This window comes from Scyliorhinus torazame, chromosome 5 (genome assembly GCF_047496885.1).
Source record: "Scyliorhinus torazame isolate Kashiwa2021f chromosome 5, sScyTor2.1, whole genome shotgun sequence".
In the NCBI taxonomy this organism is placed as follows: Eukaryota; Metazoa; Chordata; class Chondrichthyes; order Carcharhiniformes; family Scyliorhinidae; genus Scyliorhinus; species Scyliorhinus torazame.
In genome coordinates, this window is record NC_092711.1 from 97,745,405 (window position 1) to 97,772,093 (window position 26,689).

The window sequence follows — 26,689 nt, forward strand, 5'->3', positions numbered from 1 at the left end:
AAATCCCTTTTCACAGTCGCAACATTTAAAAGGTTTCTGAACAAGTGGGAACAAGTTGGTGTGTATTCAGGTGGGATGACTGAGTGAATTTCTTGTCACACATGGGGCAAGAGTACGGTCTCTGTCCAGTGTGAACTCGCTGATGTTGCAGAAGGTTGGATGAAACATTGAATTCCTGCCGACACATAGGGCAGCTGAATGGTCTCTCCCTAGTGTGAACTCGATGGTGTCTCAGAAGGTGGGCTGACCGAGTGAATCCCTTCCCACACTTGGAGCCGGTGAATGGCCTGTCCCCAGTGTGAATGCGTTGGTGTTTCACAAGATCCCTTTTGCTTTTAAATGTTTTCTCACAGTCAGAACAATTAAAAGGTCTCTGGTCAGTGTGAACAGATTGATGAATCAGAAGCCGGGATGAACAAGTGAATCCATTCCCGCACACAGAGCAGGTGAACGGCCTCTCCCCAGTGTGAGTGCGTTGATGTATCATTAAACACCTTTTACTTTTAAAGCTCTTCTCACAGTCAGAACATTTGAAAGATTTCTTATCAGTGTGAACACGTTGGTGTGTCCGGAGGTTCGATGACTGAGTGAATCCCTTCCCACACACGGAGTACGTGAACGGCCTTTCCCCAGTATGACTGCGTTGGTGGAACAGTAAATCCTTTCTGCTTTTAAAGCTCTTCTCACAGTCAGCACATTTAAACGGTCTCTGGTCAGTATGAACATGCTGGTGTGTGATGAGGTTGGATAACATAGTGAATCCCTTCCCACACACAGAGCAGATGAATGGCCTTTCCCCAGTGTGAACACGTCGATGAGTTTCCAATTCAGACGGGGAATTGAATCCTTTCCCACAGTCCCCACACTTCCATGGTTTCTTCATAGTTATTGACAGGTTATCAGGTGTAGGTGGGATGCAGATTTTACATCACTATCAGATCAGCCGTGATGTTATTAAATGGTGGAACAGGCTCACGGGGCTGAATGTCCAATTGCTGCTTCTTTATTCCTTTGGTGCGAATGTCCTTATCTCTCTCCAGCTTGGATCATCAGTTGAAGCCTGAGTACGGCCTCTCTCTGATGTAAATGCTGCAATTTAATTTCATGCTCTGTGATTGGTTAAAGCTCAGTTCCAGCTAACTGTGGAAAATGACTTAGATGTCTGTGTCTCGGTGCTTTTCCAATCACAGTGATTTTTAACCTTTTCCCCCAAAGACGAAACAGACAAAAAAGAATAGAGGCATGGACTATTTTCTAAACGGTGACAAAATTCATAATGCTGAAGTGCAAAGGGACTTGGGAGTCCTAGTCCAGGATTCTCTAAAGGTAAACTTGTAAGTTGAGTCCGTAATTAAGAAAGCAAATGCAATGTTGTCATTCATCTCAAGAGGCTTGGAATATAAAAGCAGGGATGTACTTCTGAAGCTTTATAAAGCATTAGTTAGGCCCCATTTAGAATACTGTGAGCAATTTTGGGCCCCACACCTCAGGAAGGACATACTGGCACTGGAGCGGGTCCAGCGGAGATTCACACGGATGATCCCAGGAATGGTAGGCCTAACATATGATGAACGTCTGAGGATCCTGGGATTATATTCATTGGAGTTTAGGAGGTTGAGGGGAGATCTAATAGAAACTTACAAGATAATGAATGGCTTAGATAGGGTGGATGTAGGGATGTTGTTTCCATTAGCAGGGGAGACAAGGACCCGGGGGCACAACCTAAGAATAAAAAGGAATCACTTTAGAACAAACAAAGAACAAAGAACAAAGAAATGTACAGCACAGGAACAGGCCCTTCGGCCCTCCAAGCCCGTGCCGACCATACTGCCCGACTAAACTACAATCTTCTACACTTCCTGGGTCCGTATCCTTCTATTCCCATCCTATTCATATATTTGTCAAGATGCCCCTTAAATGTCCCTATCGTCCCTGCCTCCACTACCTCCTCCGGTAGTGAGTTCCAGGCACCCACTACCCTCTGCGTAAAAAACTTGCCTCGTACATCTACTCTAAACTTTGCCCCTCTCACCTTAAACCTATGCCCCCTAGTAATTGACCCCTCTACCCTGGGGAAAAGCCTCTGACTATCCACTCTGTCTATGCCCCTCATAATTTTGTATACCTCTATCAGGTCGCCCCTCAACCTCCTTCGTTCCAGTGAGAACAAACCGAGTTTATTCAATCGTTCCTCATAGCTTATGCCCTCCATACCAGGCAACATTCTGGTAAATCTCTTCTGCACCCTCTCTAAAGCCCCCACATCCTTCTGGTAGTGTGGCGACCAGAATTGAACACTATACTCCAAGTGTGGCCGAACTAAGGTTCTATACAGCTGCAACATGACTTGCCAATTCTTATACTCAATGCCCCGGCCAATGAAGGCAAGCATGCCGTATGCCTTCTTGACTACCTTCTCCACCTGTGTAGCCCCTTTCAGTGATCTGTGGACCTGTACTCCTAGATCTCTTTGACTTTCAATACTCTTGAGGGTTCTACCATTCACCGTATATTCCCTACCTGCATTAGCCCTTCCAAAATGCATTACCTCATATTTGTCCAGGTTAAACTCCATCTGCCATCTCTCCGCCCAAGTCTCCAGACAATCTAAATCCTGCTGTATCCTCAGACAGTCCTCATCGCTATCCGCAATTCCACCAACCTTTGTGTCGTCTGCAAACTTACTAATCAGACCAGTTACATTTTCCTCCAAATCATTTATATATACTACAAAGAGCAAAGGTCCCAGCACTGATCCCTGTGGAACACCACTGGTCACAGCCCTCCAATTAGAAAAGCATCCCTCCATTGCTACCCTCTGCCTTCTATGGCCTAGCCAGTTCCGTATCCACCTTGCCAGTTCACCCCTGATCCCGTGTGACTTCACCTTTTGTACTAGTCTACCATGAGGGACCTTGTCAAAGGCCTTACTGAAGTCCATATAGACAACATCTACTGCCCTACCTGCATCAATCATCTTAGTGACCTCCTCGAAAAACTCTATCAAGTTAGTGAGACACGACCTCCCCTTCACAAAACCGTGCTGCCTCTCACTAATACGTCCATTTGCTTCCAAATGGGAGTAGATCCTGTCTCGAAGAATTCTCTCCAGTAATTTCCCTACCACTGAAGTAAGGCTCACCGGCCTGTAGTTCCCGGGATTATCCCTGCCACCCTTCTTAAACAGAGGAACAACATTGGCTATTCTCCAGTCCTCCGGGACATCCCCTGAAGACAGTGAGGATCCAAAGATTTCTGCCAAGGCCTCAGCAATTTCCTCTCCAGCCTCCTTCAGTATTCTGGGGTAGATCCCATCTGGCCCTGGGGACTTATCTACCTTAATATTTTTTAAGACACCCAACACCTCGTCTTTTTGGATCACAATGTGACCCAGGCTATCTACACCCCCTTCTCCAGACTCAACATCTACCAATTCCTTCTCTTTGGTGAATACTGATGCAAAGTATTCATTTAGTACCTCGCCCATTTCCTCTGGCTCCACACATAGATTCCCTTGCCTATCCTTCAGTGGGCCAACCCTTTCCCTGGCTACCCTCTTGCTTTTTATGTAAGTGTAAAAAGCCTTGGGATTTTCCTTAACCCTATAAGCCAATGACTTTTCATGGCCCCTTCTAGCCCTCCTGACTCCTTGCTTAAGTTCCTTCCTACTTTCCTTATATGCCACACAGGCTTCGTCTGTTCCCAGCCTTTTAGCCCTGACAAATGCCTCCTTTTTCTTTTTGACGAGGCCTACAATATCATTCGTCATCCAAGGTTCCCGAAAATTGCCGTATTTATCTTTCTTCCTCACAGGAACATGCCTGTCCTGTATTCCTTTCAACTGACACTTGAAAGCCTCCCACATGTCAGATGTTGATTTGCCCTCAAACATCCGCCCCCAATCTATGTTCTTCAGGTCCCGCCTAATATTGTTATAATTAGCCTTCCCCCAATTTAGCACATTCATCCTCGGACCACTCTTATCCTTGTCCACCAGTACTTTAAAACTTACTGAATTGTGGTCACTGTTACCGAAATGCTCCCCTACTGAAACATCTACCACCTGGCCGGGCTCATTCCCCAATACCAGGTCCAGTACCGCCCCTTCCCTAGTTGGACTGTTTACATATTGTTTTAAGAAGCCCTCCTGGATGCTCCTTACAAACTCTGCCCCGTCTAAGCCCCTGGCACTAAGTGAGTCCCAGTCAATATTGGGGAAGTTGAAGTCTCCCATCACCACAACCCTGTTGTTTTTACTCTTTTCCAAAATCTGTCTACCTATCTGCTCCTCTATCTCCCGCTGGCTGTTGGGAGGCCTGTAGTATACCCCCAACATTGTGACTGCACCCTTCTTGTTCCTGATCTCTACCCATATAGCCTCACTGCCCTCTGAGGTGTCCTCTCGCTGTATAGCTGTGATACTCTCCTGAACAAGTAACGCAACTCCGCCTCCCCTTTTACATCCCCCTCTATCCCGCCTGAAACATCTAAATCCTGGAACGTTTAGCTGGCAATCCTGCCCTTCCCTCAACCAGGTCTCTGTAATGGCAACAACATCATAGTTCCAAGTAGTAATCCAAGCTCTAAGTTCATCTGCCTTACCCGTAATGCTCCTTGCATTAAAACATATGCACTTCAGGCCACCAGACCCGCTGTGTTCAGCAACTTCTCCCCGTCTGCTCTGCCTCAGAGCCACACTGTCCCTATTCCCTAGTTCTCCCTCAACACTCTCACCTTCTGACCTATTGCTCCCGTGCCCACCCCCCTGCCATACTAGTTTCTAGAACAGAGATGAGGAGAAATTTCTTCAGCCAGAGAGTGGTGGGTCTGTGGAATTCATTGCCACAGAGGGCGGTGGAGGCCGGGACGTTGAGTGTCTTTAAGACAGAAGTTGATAAATTCTTGATTTCTCGAGGAATTAAGGGCTATGGAGAGAGAGCGGGTAAATGGAGTTGAAATCAGCCATGATTGAATGGGGGAGTAGACTCGATGGGCCGAATGGCCTTACTTGCGCTCCTATGTCTTATGGTCCTTCCACGTTGAAAGGCCGGTCCTGATGAATCAAGTGTCTCTGTCAGATCTCAACATGATGTTTGCATCTGCAAATATTCTGTAAAAGGTGATTGCATTGAATTACTGTGAATATATAAGACACAAACAGGCCATTTTGGCACAGATTCTGCTGCTGTCCTCACTTGGCACAAATCTCCTACTGTCCCACCTATCTCATCTTTCCATGGTAATGAATTGCACATTCCAAACCTGTAAGTAAATAAATTTGTCCATATTGCCCCCTTTGATTTATTCATAACTTCTTGAATTTATGACTCATTGTTTATTGATGATCCCTGTTATTGGACTCTCCCACATCATCCCATAGTGGGCAGCATGGTAGCATAGTGGTTAGCACAATTGCTTCACAGCTCCAGGGTCCCAGGTTTGATTCCCGGCTGGGCCACTGTCTGTGCGGAGTCTGCACGTTCTCCCCATGTGTGCGTGGATTTCTTCCGGGCGCTCCGGTTTCCTCCCACAGTCCAACGATGTGCAGCTTAGGTGGATTGGCCATGCTAAATTGCCCTTACTGTCCAAAACTGCCCTTAGTGTTGGTTGAGTGGGGTTAGTGGGTTATGGGGATAGGGTGGTGTGGGCTTGGGCAGGGTGCTCTTTCCAAGAGATGGTGCAGACTCGATGGGCCGAATGGCCTCCTTTTGCACTGTAAATTCTATCTATCTATCCCTTTCCAAACTACTGATAATTTTAAAGATTTGTATCAGGCCACTGCTTAATTCCTTGTTTTCAATAGAAAAAAGGCCCCACTCCATTTAATATTTCCTGACCGCTGTAATCTATCATTTTACAAAAGTCAATGCAGGATAGAATTTGCAAAGAGACAAACCTTTCTGTTGGGTTCAGTTTGTTGTGTGCAAATTCTCCAATTCTAACCCCCTGTAAAAGGAGTTTACAAAAGCCATCACTTTCAGTCCAGGATAGAAATTCTGAACAGGCAATTCTAATTTCTCTGGCAATTTTGGACAAGGGGGCAGCACAAGTGGATAGCACTGTGGCTTCACAGCACCAGGGTCCCAAGTTCGATTCTCGACTTGAGTCACTGTCTGTGCGGGGTCTGCACGTTCTCCCCGTGTCTGCGTGGGTTTACTCCGGGTGCTCCGGTTTCCTCCCACAGTCCAAAGACATGCAGGTTAGGTGTATTGGCCATGATAAATTGCCCTTAGTGATCAAAAAGGTTAGGAGGGATTATTGGGTTACGGGGATAGGGTGGAAGTGAGGGCTTAAGTGTGTCGGTGCAGACTCGATGGGCCAAATGGCCTCCTTCTGTACTGTATGTTCTCTGTTCTAAACCCACGCAGACACAGGGAGAACATGCAGACTCCGCACAGTGAGCCAAGCCAGGAATTCAACCTGGAGTTGTGAAGCAATTGTGCTAACCACTATGCCGCCGTGCTGGAACAACGAAATGGACAGCACAGGAACAGGCCCTTCAGCCCTCCAAGCCCGTGCCGACCATGCTGTCCGACTAAACTACAATCTTCTACACTTCCTGGGTCCGTATCCTTCTATTCCCATCCTATTCATATATTTGTCAAGATGCCCCTTAAATGTCCCTATCGTCCCTGCTTCCACTACCTCCTCCGGTAGCGAGTTCCAGGCACCCACTACCCTCTGTGTAAAAAACTTGCCTCGTACATCTACTCTAAACCTTGCCCCTCTCACCTTAAACCTATGCCCCCTAGTAATTGACCCCTCTACCCCGGGGAAAAGCCTCTGACTATCCACTCTGTCTATGCCCCTCATAATTTTGTATACCTCTATCAGGTCTCCCCTCAACCTCCTTCGTTCCAGTGAGAACAAACCGAGTTTATTCAACCGCTCCTCATAGCTAATGCCCTCCATACCAGGCAACATTCTGGTAAATCTCTTCTGCACCCTCTCTAAAGCCTCCACATCCTTCTGGTAGTGTGGCGACCAGAATTGAACACTATACTCCAAGTGTGAAATTGCTGTCCTCATTGATTTGAGTAAAAAGTGTACGGTCTTATTTATTGTCCCCCTCCCCCATCCTCTGATGTGAACCATCCTCCAGTGTCTGAAGCAGGATGGTGCCCGTTAACCTGGGCCTGTTCCCGGGAGGGAGAAGCTCCGCAGCTGCAAACCAGGGAGCTGACAATGATGGTGAAGGGTTTGCTCCAGCTCACAATGCCCGGGGACTGATTGACGGCGGGTTCGGACCAATGGGAAGAGGGGGCGGGGCTGGAGGATGGAACGAGAGCAGCCGGTCCTTCAGCCAATCAGAGTGAATGGGAGGCGGAGCAAAGCCGGGGCTCTCGCTCCCTCGGCATGCGCCAGGCGACCCGGGCCTGTCTCGGGAAAAGCCCGAGTAGCTTTCGCCGGTTCAACTGATGTATCCGAGCTTCGTATTCGGAGTTTCGGGCTACACGGAGTGTTTATGAAGCCTCCCGACGCACCCGCCGGCTCCATCCCTCCCTCAGGACTCACCAGGCGGGATCTGACCGGCTCACGATTTCCACCCGATCGCCTGAATCCTGAACTGTCAACCAACCAACGTGTGAGACCGGGTCCCAGCCCCGCCCCTTATTCAGTCTGATTGGTTGGAGGACCAGCAGCTCCGCTTGGTCCTCCAGATCCGCCCATCTCTTGCAATTGGTCCAGAGCAGCAGTCAATCAGTCCCCGGGCATTGTGAACTGGAGCATGCGCAGTGCCGATGATGCACCAGGCTGCGAGGTTTCACTGAAGCCCGGTGGAGGCTGCAAACCCCAACAAGAAGTTTCAGGGCTCGGCTTTGCATTGAGCTCCATGGAGACAGCTGCGGCCTGCCCCCGGTGACAGGCCTGAGTTAACGGCCACAGTTTTTATAGAGGCTGCAAACCCGCAGGGGGAAATAAATCAGAGAGAGAGTTTGTTGTGAAACCAATGGGTTATTGTAAAACAGGAGGTCAGGGTTACAGTCAACAACGACAACTTCTATTTATATAACACCTTTAACATCATAAATCATCCCAGTCAACTTCACAGGAACATTATAAAACAAAGTCAGACACAAAAGGAGATATCAGGACAGGTGACCAAAAATTTGGTCAAAGAGGTGAGTTTTAAAGAGAGTTATAAATAAGGTATGTGAGGTGGAGACGGGGAGGTTTAGGGAGGGAATTCAGTTCTTGGGTCCGAAGGAACTTAAAACCATGGCGGAGTAATTAGAATCGGGGGTGTGCAAGAGTCCAGGATCAGAGCTGTGCAGATATCTCAGGGGTTTGTGGGGCTGGAGGAGATGACAGAGACAGGGAGAGATGAGGCCATGGAGGGGTTTGAAAACAAGGGTGGGAATAGACTGGGAGCGAATGCAAGTCTCGGACACAGGGGTGACAGGGGGAAGGAACTGGCTGTGAATTAAGACATGGGTAGCAGACTTTTGGATGGCTTTACTTTTACAGAGGTAGAATGTGGGAGAGCAGCCAGGTGTGAAATGGAATTGTCGAATCGGGGGGTTACGATGGCATGACCGAGGTTTCAGCCCCAGGCGCACAGACACAGGAGAGAGGCCGGATAATGTAACGTAGGTGGAAACAGGAAGTCTTAGTGATAGCACAGACATGAGTCCAAAGATGTGCAGGTGAGGTGGATTGGCCATGCTAAATTGCCTTAATGTCCAAAAAGATTAGGTGGGGTGACGGGCATCGGGTGGAGATGTCAGCTTAGGTAGGATTCTCTTTCCAAGGGCCGGTGCAGACTCGATGGACTGAATGGCCTCCTTCTGCACTGTAAAGTCTATGATTCTATGAGGTCAGAAGCTCATATTGGGATCAAATGTGAAACAAAGTTTACAGAGACTGGCGAAGTCTCAGACTTTTGCCAGGGAGAGGGATAGGGTCGGTATGTCAGGAATGAAGGTTGGAGCAGGAAACGAACAGTGGATTCAGTCTTCCCCATATTTGATTGAAGTTATTTAGTCAGCAGAAAGAGAACCAGAATGGACCCTGAGTCTGATATCCGGTGTAACTTAGTTCGAGTGGGAGAGGAAGAACGAAGGAAACCCTGGAAGATTTGGAGAAACGACCTTCGTGATTGCTCATCTAATCTCCACACAGTCAGTTCTGGACACAAGGTTAACATCTGTTATTCTGTTTGCTCAGTCAGGGTGATTCAGATTAATATCTGTCATAAGTCATGAATGAAGTGACTTATAAAGCATATTCTTACCTCTAATTATAACTTTGGTAAAAGGATGCAGAAATAATGATCTAATACTTTATTTGGATTTCAGCCCCAGGTAGGAGGGAGTGTGTGGGATGGGGATTTACAGCTTTGGGGACAGAAGAGAGAGAAAAATGTTCCCCAGAAACTGGAATTATCTGTTCTGAATTTCTATCCCGTACTGATAGTGTGCCCTTTGAAAATACCTTTTCCAGGGCATTAGGAGAGGATTTTCAGACAGGAAATACAAACCAAATATCACATTAAGATCTGACTGTGTCACTCAGTTGATCAGGACCTGAATATCCTCAGACGATGAATGTGGAATGAAAAATGTTTGTGGGAAAATATTTCAAACATCAGTGTCACTGGTAAAGCACCGAGACCCACACAACACACACCCGGGTGAGAGTGTTCCAGTGAACTGACTGTGGAAGGAGCTTTAACCAGTTGCAGCCTGAAAAAATACCACACCATTCACTAAGGGGAGAAACATACACGTGTTCTGTGTGAGGACGAAGCTTCACTTGATTGTCTAAAGAGGAAATGCACAAAGACACTGACTCCATGGAAATACCGTGGAAAGGTGGAGATTGTGGAAGTTGGATGTTCAACAGTTTAGTGAGAATCGGGTCAAAGGAGCAAAGGGTAAGTCTCACAGACAAGATGAGCTCTGAAGGAGCATGATGGGAGAGACCAGGAAAAGATGAAATTGGACAAGAAAGGACTTTCGAGGCAGTTTTACTGAGTGGTTTCGTGGAAGAGGAGCAGCAGAATCAGCTGATCGGTTTGTTTCAAATGGGTGGGGTTTTCCAGCCCTTCCTGCTGGCTGGATCTTCCAGTCCCACAGGTCTCTCGGTCTGCTGTTCCGGTTCATTGGTTGTCTCATTGGGTTCGCTGTAGGTCTCTTGGGGTCTGTGGAAGAACTTCTGGAGCTTCATTCGTCTGACGAATTCCCTGGAACGGAGAAACTAGGATATAATTTTCACAGCCTTGAACACGTCATCGAAGAAGACGAACATCTTGCCAAAGGCATCCCGACACCCCCACTACTTGCCTTCAAACAACCGGGCAACCTCAGACCATTGTTTGCAGCAAACTACCCAGCCTTCAGAACAGCGACCATGACACCACACAACCCTGCCATGGCAACCTCTACAAGATGTGCCAGATCGACATGGATACCATCATTACATGTGAGATCACCACCCACCAGGTACCCAGTATACTCGTGCGACTCGGCCAATGTTTTCTACCTCATATGCTGCAGGAAAGGATGTCCCGAGGCGTGGTACATTGGCGAGACCATGCGACAATGGATGAACTGACATTGCGCGGCAATCGCTTGGCAGGAATGTTCCCTTCCAGTCAGGGAACACTTCCGTCAGTTAAGGGCATTCAGCCTCTGATCTTCGGGAAAACATTCTCCAAGGCGGCCTTCAGGACGCGCGACAACGTAGAATCGCCGAGCAGAAACTGATAGCCACGTTTCGCACACATGGGTACGGCCTCAACTGGGATCTTGGATTCATGTTGCATTACATTCACCCCCCATCATCTGGCCTGGGCTTGCGAAATCCTACAAACAGGCTTGGCTTGAGACTATTCACACCTCTTTAACCTGTGATTATCCCTCTCTCCAGTCGCACCGTCTGGACCTTTAAAGACTTAATTACCTGCAAAGACTCGCATTCAAAGAACTATATCGCATCATTGAATTTTTCTATATATGTGTTTGTGGAATCCACCTCTTCATTAACCTGAGGAAGGAGCTGCACTCCGAAAGCTAGCGATTCGAAACAAACCTGTTGGACTTCAACTTGGTGTTATAAGACTTCTTACTGTGCCCACCCCAGTCCAATGCCGTCATCTCCACATCATAAATCGGAAGTATTTAATGCTTCTGCCAGTTTCGAACAAGGCACCTTTCGCACGTTAGGTGAATGCGATAACCGCTACACCACAGAAGCAGCTGGCAGCACAGTACCCAGTGGCCCTGTGCAACATTCAACTGCAGTCTTGCTGCAGCTTTCAATGGTTCGGCTGGGAGGCCAGGTCACTTATTACATGAAGACAGCGGTTCCTTTAAAACAGATGTCTCAACTTGTAAGACTATGAGATTTAGAACTTATATTGAACTTTAGCATTTGTTCAGCAAATATCCAACGGAACAATGCTCTCTGGTCAATCATTAATGCATCACAGGGCAGCACAGTGGTTAGCACTGCTGTCTCACGGCGCCGAGGTCCCAGGTTCGATCCCGGCTCTAGGTCATTGTCCTGTGGAGTTTGCACATTCTCCCCGTGTTTGCATGGGTTTTGCCCCCACAACCCAAAGATGTGCAGGGTAGGTGGATTGGACACGCTAAATTGCCCCTTAACTGGGAAAAAGTGAATTGGGTACTCTAAATTTTTTATTTTTTAAATCATTAATGCATCATTCTTATCTTCCAACAGAAAATTTCCACCAATTTTACTCAATATGTTTCAGTATTCAATATATTTATTTATTTGTTATATATGACTTTGTTTTGAATTCAATAGCTCTCGAATCTTCACTCTTAATAACTCTGAAATATACACCATTGAATTGCAAACACGACTGACCAAGAAAAGAAAGCTTTTCACTGGGTAATACAAATCCCATGAATCTTTGTTCAGTTTGACCATTGTCAGCATTTGAACAAAGTCAAATATAGTTAAATGGAAGAGAATTGAGAATTATGTGTTGCTTATATTTGACCCCTCTGTGTTTTGGTGTGAAACATTCTGCAGCCTATATACCGTTCATGTATAAGAAAGGAGGGGTGACAGCAAATCCGCACTGAGCCTGGATTTCCTCATCTCCCTGAGTGGCTTTTCCTGTTTCCCTGTCATGAAGGCCGAATTTTTCAAAAAGGTGGTTCAGTTAAATCTCTGCCATTTCCTCGAATTCAGTTACAGTATTGTTTGTGTCTGTCTATATGAGCATACATTACCATTAGATATGTTTCAGATGCTGACTAAAATGTTAATCTGCGTCTACAAAGCCATTAAAAACCCCCCGGACTGGAGGCCTGGGTAAATGATATGGCGGGGTTCATTAAACTGGAGCAGATAAAGTTTGCCCTGAGAGGATCGGCTCAAGGGTTCACCAGGCGGTGGCAGCCATTTCTCGACTGCCTAGGGGAACGTTAGAGGGAAGACAGATGACCAGCAGCAGCAACCCGGGGGGGGGGGGGGGGGGGGGGGGGGGGGTTTAGTTTAGGTCAAAGATAAAGGGGTTTTGTTACTTGTGTATTGTTTAAAATTTCTGTATTGTTATTGTTGCGTTTGCTTTGTAAGAGGGGAAAAATTGTTGTTTGGGAAAAAATTCTCAATAAAACATTTATAAAAAAAAAATACAAAGCCATTAAATTCTTTTGTGAACTGAGCAAACTGCCAAGATCCGCACTTTGTTTTTTCATGTCTGGACTTATCTGTCTGGACTGTAGAACAATACTTTTCACTGTACCTCATTAATAAATCAAATCCAATCAAAGAGACATTTTCTTACTCATCTTTAAATTGAAAAGAGTCTTCTTAAAACTTATTTATTCATGGGAGGTGGGGGTCACTGGCTGGACCAGCATTTACTGGCATTCCAATTGCACTTGAACTGCGTGTCTTTTGAGGCTATTTCAGAGGGCACGTTCAAGTCAACCACAACATTGCTGTGGATCTGGAGTCACGTGTAGGCCAGGACACGTACGGAGAGCAGATTTCCTAAAGGAATTTGTGACCCAGACAGGTTTTTCCAACAATCATGAGACGTTTAATTTGAGACTTTTATTCAATTTCAATATCTTTCATAGGCAGATTCAATCCCAGATCCCCAGAGCATTAACTTGGGTCTCCGGATTACTAGCCCAGTAACAATACCATTACCCCACTGCCTAGCCCACATAGTCTTGGCAGAATATGATGTTTTGTAACTTCCCAAAGTTATAAAGGAATTGATTTTTTCAAACAAATTCTGATAGTTCTGCAGTTTCTGGAAACATTTTGGTTGATCTTGTTTATTTTTTAAAATAAAGATCGAGTCTTTGCAATATAACCTAATATACCAAGTCACTAATGATAATCAATGTTCGCTACTGAATAATCATTAATTTATTTATTGTTTTTTCCTATGAAATCAATACATAGTTAAATCGGAAAGGGACAGAAGGTGAAATGGCTGCAGGAAGCCACATGTTTGAGGTATAAAAGGGCTTCCTTGACCTTGTTACTAATGACAGTGAATACACTATGAAAAAAACAATTTTTAAACTAAATGTGATTACACATGTGTACTTACAGCTTCCTACATTACAACAGTGAATATGTTTCAAAAGTACTCCATTGGCTTTAAAACAGTTTAGGAGGTCCAGTGGTCATGAGAGGTTTTATAGAAAAGTACATTTGTACTAATTGTCTTCAAACTAGGATACATTACACTCAGTGTCCTCACCAAAATCATTGATAAAGATTGAGTCATAATTTTGTGTAATAACCACGTCACTGATACCATTTTGCATACTCTGTGAATCTCCAGATACACCATATCCACAATTATTTGTTCTAAAACACATCAAGTGTGGAATGCACGGTCTATAAATGGTGCTAGAATTTCATTGGACTGTAACATCCAAAAAGGAATTTGGTGCATTCTGAAAAAAATAGTCGAACTGTGGGATGAAATGGGTCATGGTACAATACTAGCATGGAACAAATGGGCCAAATAGACTCCTCTGTGCTCCAGGAGCCTGGTGTACATGGAAAGCGAGTGGTAATGACCTGGAAGCTACTGCCTATGAGGGTAGGAGATGCAGAGATGACGGCTTTCAATAGGAAATTGGACAGGCACTGAGAGAAATAAACCACAGGGATTTAGTGATAGAATGGGCAATGGACAGACTGGCTTGCTCCATAGAGCCGACACCGTCTCAAAGGGCTGAATGGCCTCATTCCCCACCCTCCAGATGCTGTGATCTCAGGAGAGAAATTCAGCTGCTCCAGTCACTCCAAGTAACTGGAGTCCCTCAACTCTGGTGCCATTCTCATTAATGTCCTTTACACCCTCTCTAAGAACTTCATATCTTTCCCAAAGTATGGGGCCCATATATAGGGTTTCATTGCAGAGGGATAGAATTGAAAAGCAGAGGAATTGTTCAACTGGGGTCAGACTACACTGGGAGCACTGTCAACATTGGTGATCTCCATTTAGAAAAAGGAAACAGAGGCGCTGGATAAGGTGCAACAAAGATTCATAATATACAGAACTGAGAGCATTTAACACTCAGGAAAGGCTGGGGCTGCTTTTTTCTGGAAAAGAGAAGACTGGTGGGTGACCTGATGGAATCTTTAAGATTATGAAGGGATTCAATAATCCAATAGGGATTTCAGTAGAAACCTCTTTATCGAGCGAGTGGTGAGAATGTGAAACTCGCTACCACAGCGAGTGGTTGAGGTGAACAGCATGAATACATTGAACGTAAAGCTAGATACATACATGAGGGAGAAAGGAATAGAAGGAGATGCTCATGGGGGGGGTGGGGGGGGGGGGGGAGATATAGAGGGGTGGGTGGAGGATCATGTGGAGCATAAATACTGACACAGACCATGGCTAACCTCAGCCGGTATGGGAATTTAACCTGTGCTGGTGGTGTCACTCAGCACGAACCAGCCATCCAGGCAACTGAGCTAACCAATCCCCGTGTAAATCTGTAATAATTCCTTCAATATTAGTGATTGCCTGTCTCGCATCATACTATTTTATGTACTTTTCCAGTGCACCTCAGACAACTTGCCCCTCATACCCTAATAGTTTTCTTCTGTGAGAAGCACCAAGATAAATTAAACAAAAGAACCATGTAACAACATAGCCCAATTTCATGGCAATGTCGCATGATGTTTGGAGTTTCCAAACAGAAATGGTAATGAAACATCTTGTAACCTCCAAACCCCCTTTCACTCTTTGATCCTTGTGAAATGTGAAACCAGATATTCGCAAGAAGACTCAGAAAGATTCAGCCCACTGGAGGCAAAGTCGTGAGACCGGCCAGTCCAGCAGAAAGAAACCCTCTGACCATCCCCATTGGCCAACAGAATAAACAAACTGCAGTCCTTGATGTAATTGAGAACAGAAACAATAACAGCAGAATCCAATCCCTGTAATCAGTTGTGAACTTGTTGGTGTCTCAGGAACTGCGATAAATTAATAAAATCCCTTCACACATTGAGAGCAGGTGAACGGCCTCTCCCCAATATTAACTCCCTGGTGTGACTGCAGACGGCATAACCAAGTTAATCGAGCAAATAGACGTAAATGGGTGTGAGATAATGGGGATTATGGAGACATGGCTGCAGGATGACCAGGGATGGGAACTGAATATATTCAGTGTTTAGGAAGGACAGACAAAAAGGAAAAGGCAGTGAAGTGGCAGTGCTGGTTAAAGAGGAAATTAATGCAATAGAGAGGAAGGGTATTAGCTCCGACAATGTGGAATCTGTATGGGTCGAACTGAGAAACAACAAGGGACAAAAAAAAAATGGACATCGTACATAGCCCCCAAACTGCAGTGGTGATGTTGGGATTAGCACAAACGGGAAATTAGGCTGATTGTAAAAGTTTCTATAGGTATGTGAAGAGAAAATGATTGATGAAAATAAATGCATCTTCCTTACATTCAGAAACAGGGGAATGTATAATAGGGGACAAAGAAACTGCTGGGCAAATAAATACATAATTTGGTTCTGTCTTCACAAATGAGGGCACAAATCAGATACCAGAAATGTTGGGGACGCAGGATTTAATGAGAGGGAGGAACTGAAGGAGATCAATATTAGTAGAGAAATGGTGTTGGGGAAATTGATGGGATTGAAGGCTGATAAATCCCCAGGGCCTGATAATCTGCATTCACAAGTAGTTAAGGAAGTGGCTCCAGAAATAGTGGATGCATTGGTGGTCATCTTCCAGGATTCTATAGACTCTGGAACAGTTCCTGCAGATTGGAGGGTGGAGTATGTAATTCCACTATTTAAAAAGGGATCTAGAGAGAAAACAGGGAATTTTAGACCAGTAAGCCTGACATCGGCAGTGGGGAAATATCAAGAATTCATTATCAAAGATTTTTTAGCAAAGCACTTACAAATCAGTGGCAGGATCAGACAGAGTCAGCATGGATTTATGAAGGGGAAATAATGCTTGACAAATCTACTGGAATTCTTTGAGGGTGTAACTGGTAGAGTTAACGAGGGAGAGCCAATGGATGTGGTATATTTGGACTTTCAGAAGACTTTTGACCAAAGTCCCGCACAATATATTAGTGTGTAAAATTGAAGCACAGGGGATTAGCGGTAGTATATTGAGATGGATAGAAAACTGTTTGTCAGGCAGGAAACAAAGAGGAATTAATGCTCTTTTTCAAATTGGCAGGCAGTGACTAGTGGGGCACCGCAGGGATCCCTGCTGGGACCCCAGTATTCACAAGATATATTGATGATTTAAAAAAAAAATTTTAAGTACCCAATTCGTATTTTCCAATTAAGGGGCAATTTAGTGTGGCCAATTGACCTATCCTGCACATCTTTGGGTTGCGAGGGTGAGACCCCTGGAGACAGGGGGAGAACTTGGCTCCACACAGACAGTGACCCGGGGCAGGATTGAACCCTGGTCCTCAGCACCGCGAGGCAGCTGTGCTAACCACTGTGTCACCCTATATATTAATGATTTAGATGAGGGAACAAAATGCAATATCTCCAAATTTGCAGATGACACAAAGCTAGGTGGAGGGTGAGCTGCGAGGAGGATGCAGAGATCCTTCAGTGTGATTTGGTCAAGTTGAGTGAGTGGGCAAATGAATGGCAGATGCAATATAATTTGTAGAAATGCGAGGTTATCCACTTTGGGATCAAAAGTGAGAAGGCAGACTATTATCTGAACGGCCATAGATTAGGAGAGGGGTTTATGCAATGAGACCTGGGTATCCTCGGATACCAGCCATTGAAGGTAAGCATGCAGCTACAGCAGGCGGTAAAGAAAGTAAATGGTATGCTAGCGGATTGGAGTACAGGAGCAGGGTTATCTTGCTGCAATTGTACTCATTATACTCAAAGAATTATTCTAAGATAGGATCTATGCACATTTGGAAATGAATGGTCTTATTAGTGACAGACAGCATGGTTTTGTACGAGAGACGTCATGTCTCACTAATTTGATTGAATTATTTGAAGAGGTGACAAAAATGATTCATGAGGGAAGGTCTGTGTATGTTGTCTACATGGACTTCAGTAAAGCATTTGATAAGGTCCCTCGTGGCAGGCTGGTGCAAAAGATTAGATCACATGGGGTCAGGGGTGAACTAGCTGGATGGATCCAGAACTCGTTTCCCCACAGTAGACAGAGGATAGCAGTGGAAGGGTGTTTTTCCAAATGGAGGTCTGTAACTAGTGGATTCCTCAGGGATCTTTTCAGGGACCTCTGCTCTTTGTAATATATATAAATGACTTGGAAGAAAACGTAGCGGGTCTGATTAGCAGGTTTGCGGGTGATACTAAGATTAAAGGAGTTGCGGACAGTGGTGAAGATTGTCAGAGAATACAACAGGATATAGATAGGCTGCAAAATTGGGCAGAGAAATGGCAGATGGAATTTAACCCGGACAAATGCGAGGTGATGCATTTTGGTAGATCCAGTGCAGGTGGGAGCTATAAAATAAATGGCAGAACCATCAGGAGCATAGACAAGCAGAGAGATCTGGGCGTGCAGGTCCACAGATACTTAAAAGTGGCAGCACAGGTGGAAATGAAAATGAAATGAAAATCGCTTATTGTCACGAGTAGGCTTCAATGAAGTTACTGTGAAAAGCCCCTAGTCGCCACATTCCGGCGCCTGTTCGGGGAGGCTGGTACGGGAATTGGACCGTGCTGCTGGCCTGCCTTGGTCTGCTTTAAAAGCCAGCGATTTAGCCCAGTGAGCTAAACCAGCCCCTTATGGTGGTGGTGAAGAAAGCACCAGCATGCTTGCCTTCATAGGACGGGGGTATCGAGTATAAAAGCTCGAACATTGTGTTACAATTACATAGAATTGGTTTAGCACAGGGCTAAAGTGCTGGCTTTTAAAGCAAACCAAGGCAGGCCAGCAGCACGGTTCAATTCCCGTACCAGCCTCCCCGAACAGGTGCCGGAATGTGGCGACTAGGGGCTTTTCACAGTAACTTTATTTGAAGCCGACTTGTGACAATAAGCGATTTTCATTTCATTTCACATAGAATGTTGGTTAGGCCACATTTGGAATACTGTGTCCAATTCTGGTCACCGCACTACCAGAAGGACGTGGAGGCTTTGGAGAGAGTACAGAAAAGGTTTACCAGGATGTTGCCTGGTATGGAGGGTATTAGCTATGAGGAGAGATTGAATAAACGGGATTGTGTTCCCCAGAGAGACGGAGGTTGAGGGGCGACCTGATAGAAGTTTATAAAATTATTAGGGGTATAGATATGGTGAACAGTTGGAGGCTTTTTTCCAGGGCGGAAATGACAATTACAAGGGGACACAAGTTCAAGGTGAGGGGGGGAAAAGGTTCAGTGGAGATGTGCGGGGGAAGGTTTTTACAAGTTAGCGACTTTTAAGACTTATCTGGATAGCCATATGAACAGACGGGTTCTAGAAGGATACAGGCGGTTGGTCTAGATAGGACACGTGATCACCGCAGGTTTGGAGGGCCGAAGGGCCTGTTCCTGTGCTGTATTGTTCTTTGTTCCATACAGTGCCTTGGTGAGGCCGTACCTGGAATATTGTGTGTAATTTTGGTCTCCTTATCTGAGGAAGGATGTTCTTGCTCTAGAGGGAGTGCAGCGAAGGTTTATCAGACTGATTCCTGGGATGGTGGGATTGTGGACTGACGTATGAGAGATTGAATCTGTTCGGATTGTATTTGCTGGAGTTCAGAGAACGGGGGATCTCATAGAAACCTATAATATTCTAACAGGGCTTGATAGGGTAGATGTAGGAAAGATTTTCCCGAAGGCGGGAGTGTACAGAACCAGTGGTCGCAGTCTGAGGATACGAGGTAGACCATTTAGGACAGAGATGAGGAGAAATTTCTTCAACCAGAGAGTGGTGAGCCTGTGGAATTTGTTACTACAGGAAATAGTTGAGGCCAATACATTGTATGTTTTCAAGAAGCAGTTAGATATAGCATTGAGGGCGAAGGGGATCAAAGAATATGGAGGGGGAAACGGGATTCGGCTATGGAGTTGGATGATAAACTATGATCAGAATGAATGGCGGAGCAGGTGCAAAGGGTCAAATTATCTCTTCCTGCTCCTATTTTTTATGTTTCTATGTAATCCCTTCCCACACTAAGAGCAGGTGAATGGTCTCTCCCCAGTGTGAACTCGCTGGTGTGACTGCAGACTGGATAACTGTGTGAATCCATTCCCACAGAGGGAGCAGGTAAATGGCTTCTCCCCAGTGTGAACTCGCTGATGTCTCTGCAGGATGGATGTATCAATAAATCCCTTCCCACACTGAGAGCAGGTGAACGGCCTCTCCCCAGTGTGAATTCGCTGGTGTGTCTGCAGGCTGGATAAATCACTGAATCTCTCCTCACACCGCGAGCACGTGAATGACGTCTCCCCAATGTGAACTCGCTGATGGCTCCGCAGACTGGCTAACCAAGTGAATCCCTTCCCACACTGAGAGCAGGTGAATGGCTTTTCCCCAGTGTGAAGTCGCTGGTGTGTCTGCAGGATGGATAACGAAGTAAATCCCTTCCCACACTGAGAGCAGGTGAATGGCTTTTCCCCAGTGTGAAGTCGCTGGTGTGTCTGCAGGATGGATAACGAAGTGAATCCCTTCCCACACTGAGAGCAGGTGAACGGCCTCTCCCCAGTGTGAATTCGCTGGTGTGTCTGCAGGATGGATAACGAAGTGAATCCCTTACCACAGATGGAGCAGGTGAATGGTCTTTCCCCAGTGTGAACTCGCTGGTGTGTCTGCAGACTGGATAACTGTGTGAATCCATTCCCACAGAGAGAGCAGGTGAACGGCTTCTCCTCAGTGTGAACTCGCTGATGTCTCTGTAGGATGGATGAATCAATAAATCCCTTCCCACACTTAGAGCAGGTGAATGGCCTCTCCCCAGTGTGCCTGCGTCGATGAATCTCTAGCCTCGATGGGAATCTGAATCCCTTCCCACAGTCCCCACATTTCCACGGTTTCTCCATGTTCTGGGTCTCCTCGTGTCTCTCCAGATTGGACAATCAGCGGAACTTTGTCTACACACAGAACATGTGCTCTGTCTCTCCTCACTGTGAATGGTGTGATGTTTTTTCAGGCTGTGTAACTGGTTGACGCTCTTTCCACAGTCAGTTCACTGGAACACTCTCACTCGGGTGTGTTGTGTGGGTCTCGGTGCTTTTCCAGTCACGCTCACATTTAAAATCTTTTGAAGCCGACAGATTAGACAAACATTTCTCCTTCTCGCCGATGATATTCAGAGCCCAATGATATTCAGATCAGAAGGAATCGAGTGAGTTTGTCACATCGAGACGTGATGTTTGAGATTTCTGTCTGTAATTCCGCCTCTTCCAATATCCTTTAAAAACAATTTACAAAAGTCATCATTGTCAGTAGAGGATAGAAATTCAGAACAGACGGTTCTAGTTCCTATGGGGCATTATTTCCTCTCTCGTTCTCCAAAAGCTGTAAATCTCCATCCCACACACTCTCCCTCCATTCTCACTCTGCTGTATCTAATACTCACCCTCCCAATTCTCCTGAAGGTGCTCATTCATCTTGATTGACAGATCCAAGCTCAGCTCACTGCTTCTTGACCAGGACACAGCTGTTAGAACAGGAGCAAGAGTAGGCCATTCGGCCCACCGAGTCTGCTCAACCATTCAATGAGATCCTTGGCCGATCTACCTCAGCACCATTTTCCCACACGGTCCCCATATCCCTCGATCACTTCAATATCTAGAAACCTATCAATATTTGTCTTGAACATACCTGATGACTGAGGCTCCACATTCCCCTGGGGTAGAGAATGCCAAAGCTTCACCACATCCTCGAGTGAAGAGATCCCTCCTCATTTCAGCTTTCTCTCTATTTTCCTACCTGTTCCCCATAACCCTCAACTCCATTGTCAAAAAATATCTGTCAAACTTTATTTATTTATTTATTTTTTTAAAAAAAATTTTTTTAAGAGTAGCCAATTATTTTTCTTTGAATGAAGGGGCAATTTAGCGTGGCCAATCCACCTAACCAGCACATCTTTGGGTTGTGGGGGCGAAACCCACACAGACATGGGGAGAATGTGCAAACTCCACACAGAGAGTGACCCAGGGCCGGGATTCGAACCCGGGTCCTCAGCGCCGCAGTCCCAGTGCTAGCCACTGCTCCACATGCTGCCCTCATATCTGTCAAACTTGTGCTTCAATATATTCATATATTCAATGACCCCCCCAGATACAACTGGTCCCTGTGGAAGAGAAATCCAAAGACTAACAACCCTCTGAGGGAAGAGATGACTGGAAATCTATAATGGAGCTGCAGTCTTATATTACAAGATGAGAAATAATTATACATTTACTTTATTACAGAACGGTAAATAATATATCTAATCTGTACCATGTAACAACACTAGACATATCTCTGTCCATTATTAATTTAATTGCCCTGAAATGTCTGCCATCTCCTGGGGAATCCACCCATTTAATTGTGAACATTAGGAAAGAGACAATCCTTTTTTGAAATAAATTTAGAGTAACCAATTATTTTTTTCCAATTAAGGGGCAATTTAGCGTGGCCAATCCACCTACCCTGCACATCTTTGGGTTTTGGGGGTGAGACCCATACAGACACGGGGAGAATGTGCAAACTCCATACGGACAGTGGCCCAGGGCCAGGATCAAACCCGGGTCCTCGGCTAACCACTGAACCACTGTACCTGCCCTTATAGTGATGACTTTTGTGAACGCCTTTTACAGGATACTACAAGGGGAGGATTTACAGATGGAAACTCAAAACAAACTTCACATCAAGATTTTACAGTCACTCCATTCATCAGGACCTGAATATCATTGGCCCGTGAATGTGGAAGAAGAAATGTTTGTCTGTGGGAAAAGATTTTCAAGATCAGTGTGACTAAAAAAAAACCCGATTCACACATGACTCGAGTGAGAGTGTTCCAGTGAACTGACTGTGGAAAGAGCTTTAACCAGTTACACAGTCTGAAAATATATCTCACCATTCAGAGTGGGGAGAGACCGTATACGTGCTCTCTGTTGGGACAAGACTTCAACAGATCGTCAAACGTGGAAAGCGACAAGGACACCAGCAGCATGCTGAAACCATGGAAAAACGGGAAGGGATTCAGGTCCCTATGTGAGCTGGAGACTGATCACCATAGTCATACCGGCGGCAGACCATTCACCTGTTCTGAGTGTGGATAGGGATTCACTCAGTTATTCCAGTGAGGATTTATCCTCGAGGTGGGCAATATCATCGTTCTTTTTCTTTTTGTTCTGAGAGGGGTTGCCCCGCCAGAAGCTGGTGAATGAGAGTGAGATGGGGGCTGCAGTTGTTGAACCAGTTTTGGCTGGTCTTGTCTGGGTCTGAGCCTGGGGGGGGGGGTGGGGGGGTTTGGTTTCAATTTATGTATTATGTGGGGCGTTGGCAGGAAATGGGGTTGGGAGAGAGGGGTTAGCTTGCTGGTTATGACTATAGAACTGTTTTTGTTTTACTCTCAGGGCGTGTGTGGCGGCCATCTTGTGTGGGCCCTTGGCCTGTATCTTTTGAGGATTTACTCGATCGTCCCTCACGATGGAAATGGCTGACTCCATGATGGGGAAGTGGGGGTGGGAGACCCTGGATTCGGCTGGTCATCTAGAATGTTAGGGGATTGGGTGGTTCAGTGAAGAGGTCGAGTGTTTTTGCTCACTGAGAGAATCCAAATGCTGGTGTGGTGTTCTTGCAGGAGACTCACTTGCAGGTTAGAGATCAGACCAGGGTGGCACAGTGGCGCAGTGGTTAGCACTGCTCCCTCATGGCGCTGAGGTCCCAGGTTCGATCCTGGCCCCGCGTCATTGGCTGTGTGGAGTTTGCTCATTCTCCCCATGTCTGCATGGGCTTCGCCCCACAACCCAAAGCTGTGCAGGTTAGGTGGATTGGCCACGTGAAATTGCCCCTTAATTGGAAAAAAAAATAATTGGGTACTCTGAATATATAGAAGAAAAAAATAGAGATCAGACCAGATGGCAGCGGGGTGAGCCAAGAGTTTCACTCAGGCTTTGACGAAGGGCTCGAGCTGCTGCAATTCTAATCAATAAACAGATTCCTCTTTCGGTCACTGGGCTTGTTGCGGACACTAATGGGAGATACATGGTGGTCAATGGGTCGTTGGCAGGTACATTGGTGGTGAATGTCTATGCCCCTTACTGGGACGATGGGCAGCACGGCAGCCCAGTGGTTAGCACTGTTGCTTCACAGCGCCAGGGACCCAGGTTCAATTCCCGGCTTGGGTCACTGTGCGGAGTCTGCACGTTCTCCCCGTGTCTGCGTGGGTTTCCTCCGGGTGTTCTGGTTTCCTCCCACAGTTCCAAAAGATGTGCTGTTAGGTAATTTGAACATTCTGAATTCTCCCTCAGTGTACCTGAACAGGCGCTGGAATAGGTGACTCGGGGATTTTCACAGTAACTTCTCTGCAGTGTTAACAATAAAGAATGTGGCAATAATAAAGATTATTATTATGCAGCATTTGTGAAAAAAATGTTGGGATCCATCCCAGACCTGGACACAGATCAATTGATTCTTGGAGGGGACTTCAATTGTGTTCTGGATCTTAAATGAACTGGTCCAAGCCCATTCAACCTCTACAATATCACAGAAAAAGGAAATGAAACCAGACAGACCATCCGACATCGACCAAGGCACCAGAAACGACAATGCAAACCCGGCAAAAGATTTTTTAAAACTGTTCCCATCAGCAGATTATAAAAGGATGACGGGACACAGATTTAAGGTTGTGAACAAGATCTACAGGGGAGATAGGAGGTAGTCATTTTATACAATCTGGAACTCAATGCTTACACACAAAGGTTGATAATCTCCAGGTCCTGATAATTCGAACAGTGGTGTCAGAATTTGATGTGAGGATTGGTTGTGAGTTTCCTGTCTGCGAATCCCTTTCTAAGCCCCTGTGAAAGAAGTTTACAAAGGCACCATTGTCAGTCCAGAAATTTAATTCAGGAAAGATAAATATTTCGCCTGGTTTGAATTTGCTGTGTGTAAATCCTCCCCTACTAATCCCCTGTAAAACGAGTTTCCAAAATTAATCACCGTCAGTCCAGGAAAGAAATCCACTACATTCTCCCCTCCTGCTCCCTGATCCAGGATGCACACTCACCCCCTTGTCATCAGCACTCCCCTGATTTGAAGGTGATGTTGACACAGGATTGCGAGTTTCTGCCCTGCATCTTCATGTGACTGAACAGAGCCGCAGAGCTTTGAACACATGGGCAGGATGTCCAATGAGACAGTGAAATCCGGAGAGCAGGATTTGCTTCCTTTTCTTTCCATCTCTGTCACCGCTTTGCATCATCAATAAGACATTTAGACTCAAAGACTAATCCAGTTTAATGGACAAGTTGTCTCCATTCTGAACAATGGGGAACAAGCTCCTCCCACTCATTGAAACATCGCCCCGACAAAGATGACAAACGCGCATGCGCCCTGATGCACATCCAATAAAGATGGCGGCCGTTAACCTGAGCCAAAAGGAGTTGCAGTTCTGCTCGGTACAAACTGGGTCCCGGAACTTTTTTTCCGCGGTTTGCGGCTGACAACAGCTTTACACAACGTTACCGCCCACCCTCTCCATCTCTCGCTCCCTCCATATTGTTAAACGCCTCTTACCAATTTACGATCTGAAAAAGACTTCCTTCTCCTTCGCCATTACCCACACTGCGCATGCTTCAATCACAGCGGGCCCCGCCCCTCATTCACTCCGATTGGTTGGAGGACCAGCCGCCCTCACTCGGTCCTCCACTACCGCCTCCTCTTCCTATTGGTCGAGACCTGCCGTCAATCACCTGGACATTGTGACGGTGACAGATGGTGAGAACAGCCACAGGCTCAGGTTGACTCGCTGATTGTTCCTGTCTCTGACTCCTCCGCCTCCCCAATCCCCTCTTCTGCTGCCCCACCCTCTGTCCTCCCTCCCCTCTGAGGTGGGAATGGGACCACCTGGGACTGCAGGCCCTGCCCTCTGTCTGAGGTGGGAGTGGGACCACCTGGGACTGCAGGCCCTGACCTCTGTCTGAGGTGGGAGTGGGACCACCTGGGACTGCAGGCCCTGACCTCTGTCCTCCCACCCCTCTGTCTGAGGTGGAAGTGGGACCACCTGGGGCTGTCGTGAAGACCAAGGGCTTTGTTTTGGGTCCCACAGGGCTGAAGAGCGCCGTCCACCCACCTATTCACCACCTGTGTCGGGTGTGGGGCAGCCTGGGACATTGTTTTAGGCCCCTCCAGGGCTGAAGAACGCTGTCCCGTTCTGCTGTTGCCCTGCAGCACCTTCCCTCGTGGCATCTGCTGTTGTGATGCCACGTCCATTCCCCCCTTTCCCTACTACCCTGGTCTCAGTTACACCGCCGAGCTGTACCAGGGATGGCCAGGGGCATCCTCCACTCTGCCGGGGGCAGGGCGGCCAAGAACCAATGCGGGGGCGGCCCTCTCGCCTTTCCACCTACTAATGAGGCAAATGTTATGCCCACCCCACCATGCCCATCGAGGCGTGCACTCATGCGATGGCCGGGGGCTTCGGCGACTCGACCATTGTAGCCGCCTCTAGGATGTACGGCAAGGGCATGATTTTCCTGAGGGCCGAGCAGGCGATCCACCATGTCTTGGAAAGGGGGCTCACGGTGGGCGGGAGACACGTGGCGGTGGATCCACTGGAGGCCATCGCTGAACGTGTGGTTCTTTCAAACGTCCTGGCCTACCTCCCCACCGAGCTTCTCCTCCCCATCTCAACCTACTGGGGGAGGTCAGGTCCGGGGTGGAGCCACTGACTCTCGGCCTGCGGGACCTCTCCCTCCGCCATGTAGACCACTTCCGGCGTCAGGTTTTTGTCCGCCTGACCCGGGAGGAGGTCACAGAGGGAGGTTTTGTGGTTTCCCACCAAGGGGAGGACCATAAAGTGTTCTGGTCTGTGGCTGGCATGCGGTGCCATGCCTGCAGAGGGCTGGGGCATATTCGTCGGAACTGCCCCACCCTAATGGCCACCACCAACACCACCTCCAGGGCGGCTGCGGCTGGCACTGTCCCCATCTCCTCTTCGTCTTCCCAACAGCCGGCCCCTGACAACACCGGAGGAGCCTCCGCTAGACCAGGAGCGGCCTAAAAAGGCCAAAGACGGCACAGCGGTTGGACCGCGCCCATCCACAACTTGGTCCCA

At 46.8% G+C, this 26,689-nt stretch overlaps 1 long non-coding RNA gene across 1 annotated transcript; it reads right to left on the reverse strand.

Annotated features, from left to right (window-relative positions):
* Positions 1-7,936: 7,936 nt before the first annotated feature.
* Positions 7,937-25,213, reverse strand: LOC140419108 (uncharacterized). The gene is made up of 4 exons (XR_011945538.1): positions 25,150-25,213; positions 24,325-24,431; positions 20,177-20,830; positions 7,937-10,186 (listed from the first exon to the last, which is right to left on the reverse strand). It is a non-coding gene; the product is annotated as an uncharacterized lncRNA (long non-coding RNA).
* Between the last annotated feature and the right edge of the window lie 1,476 nt (positions 25,214-26,689).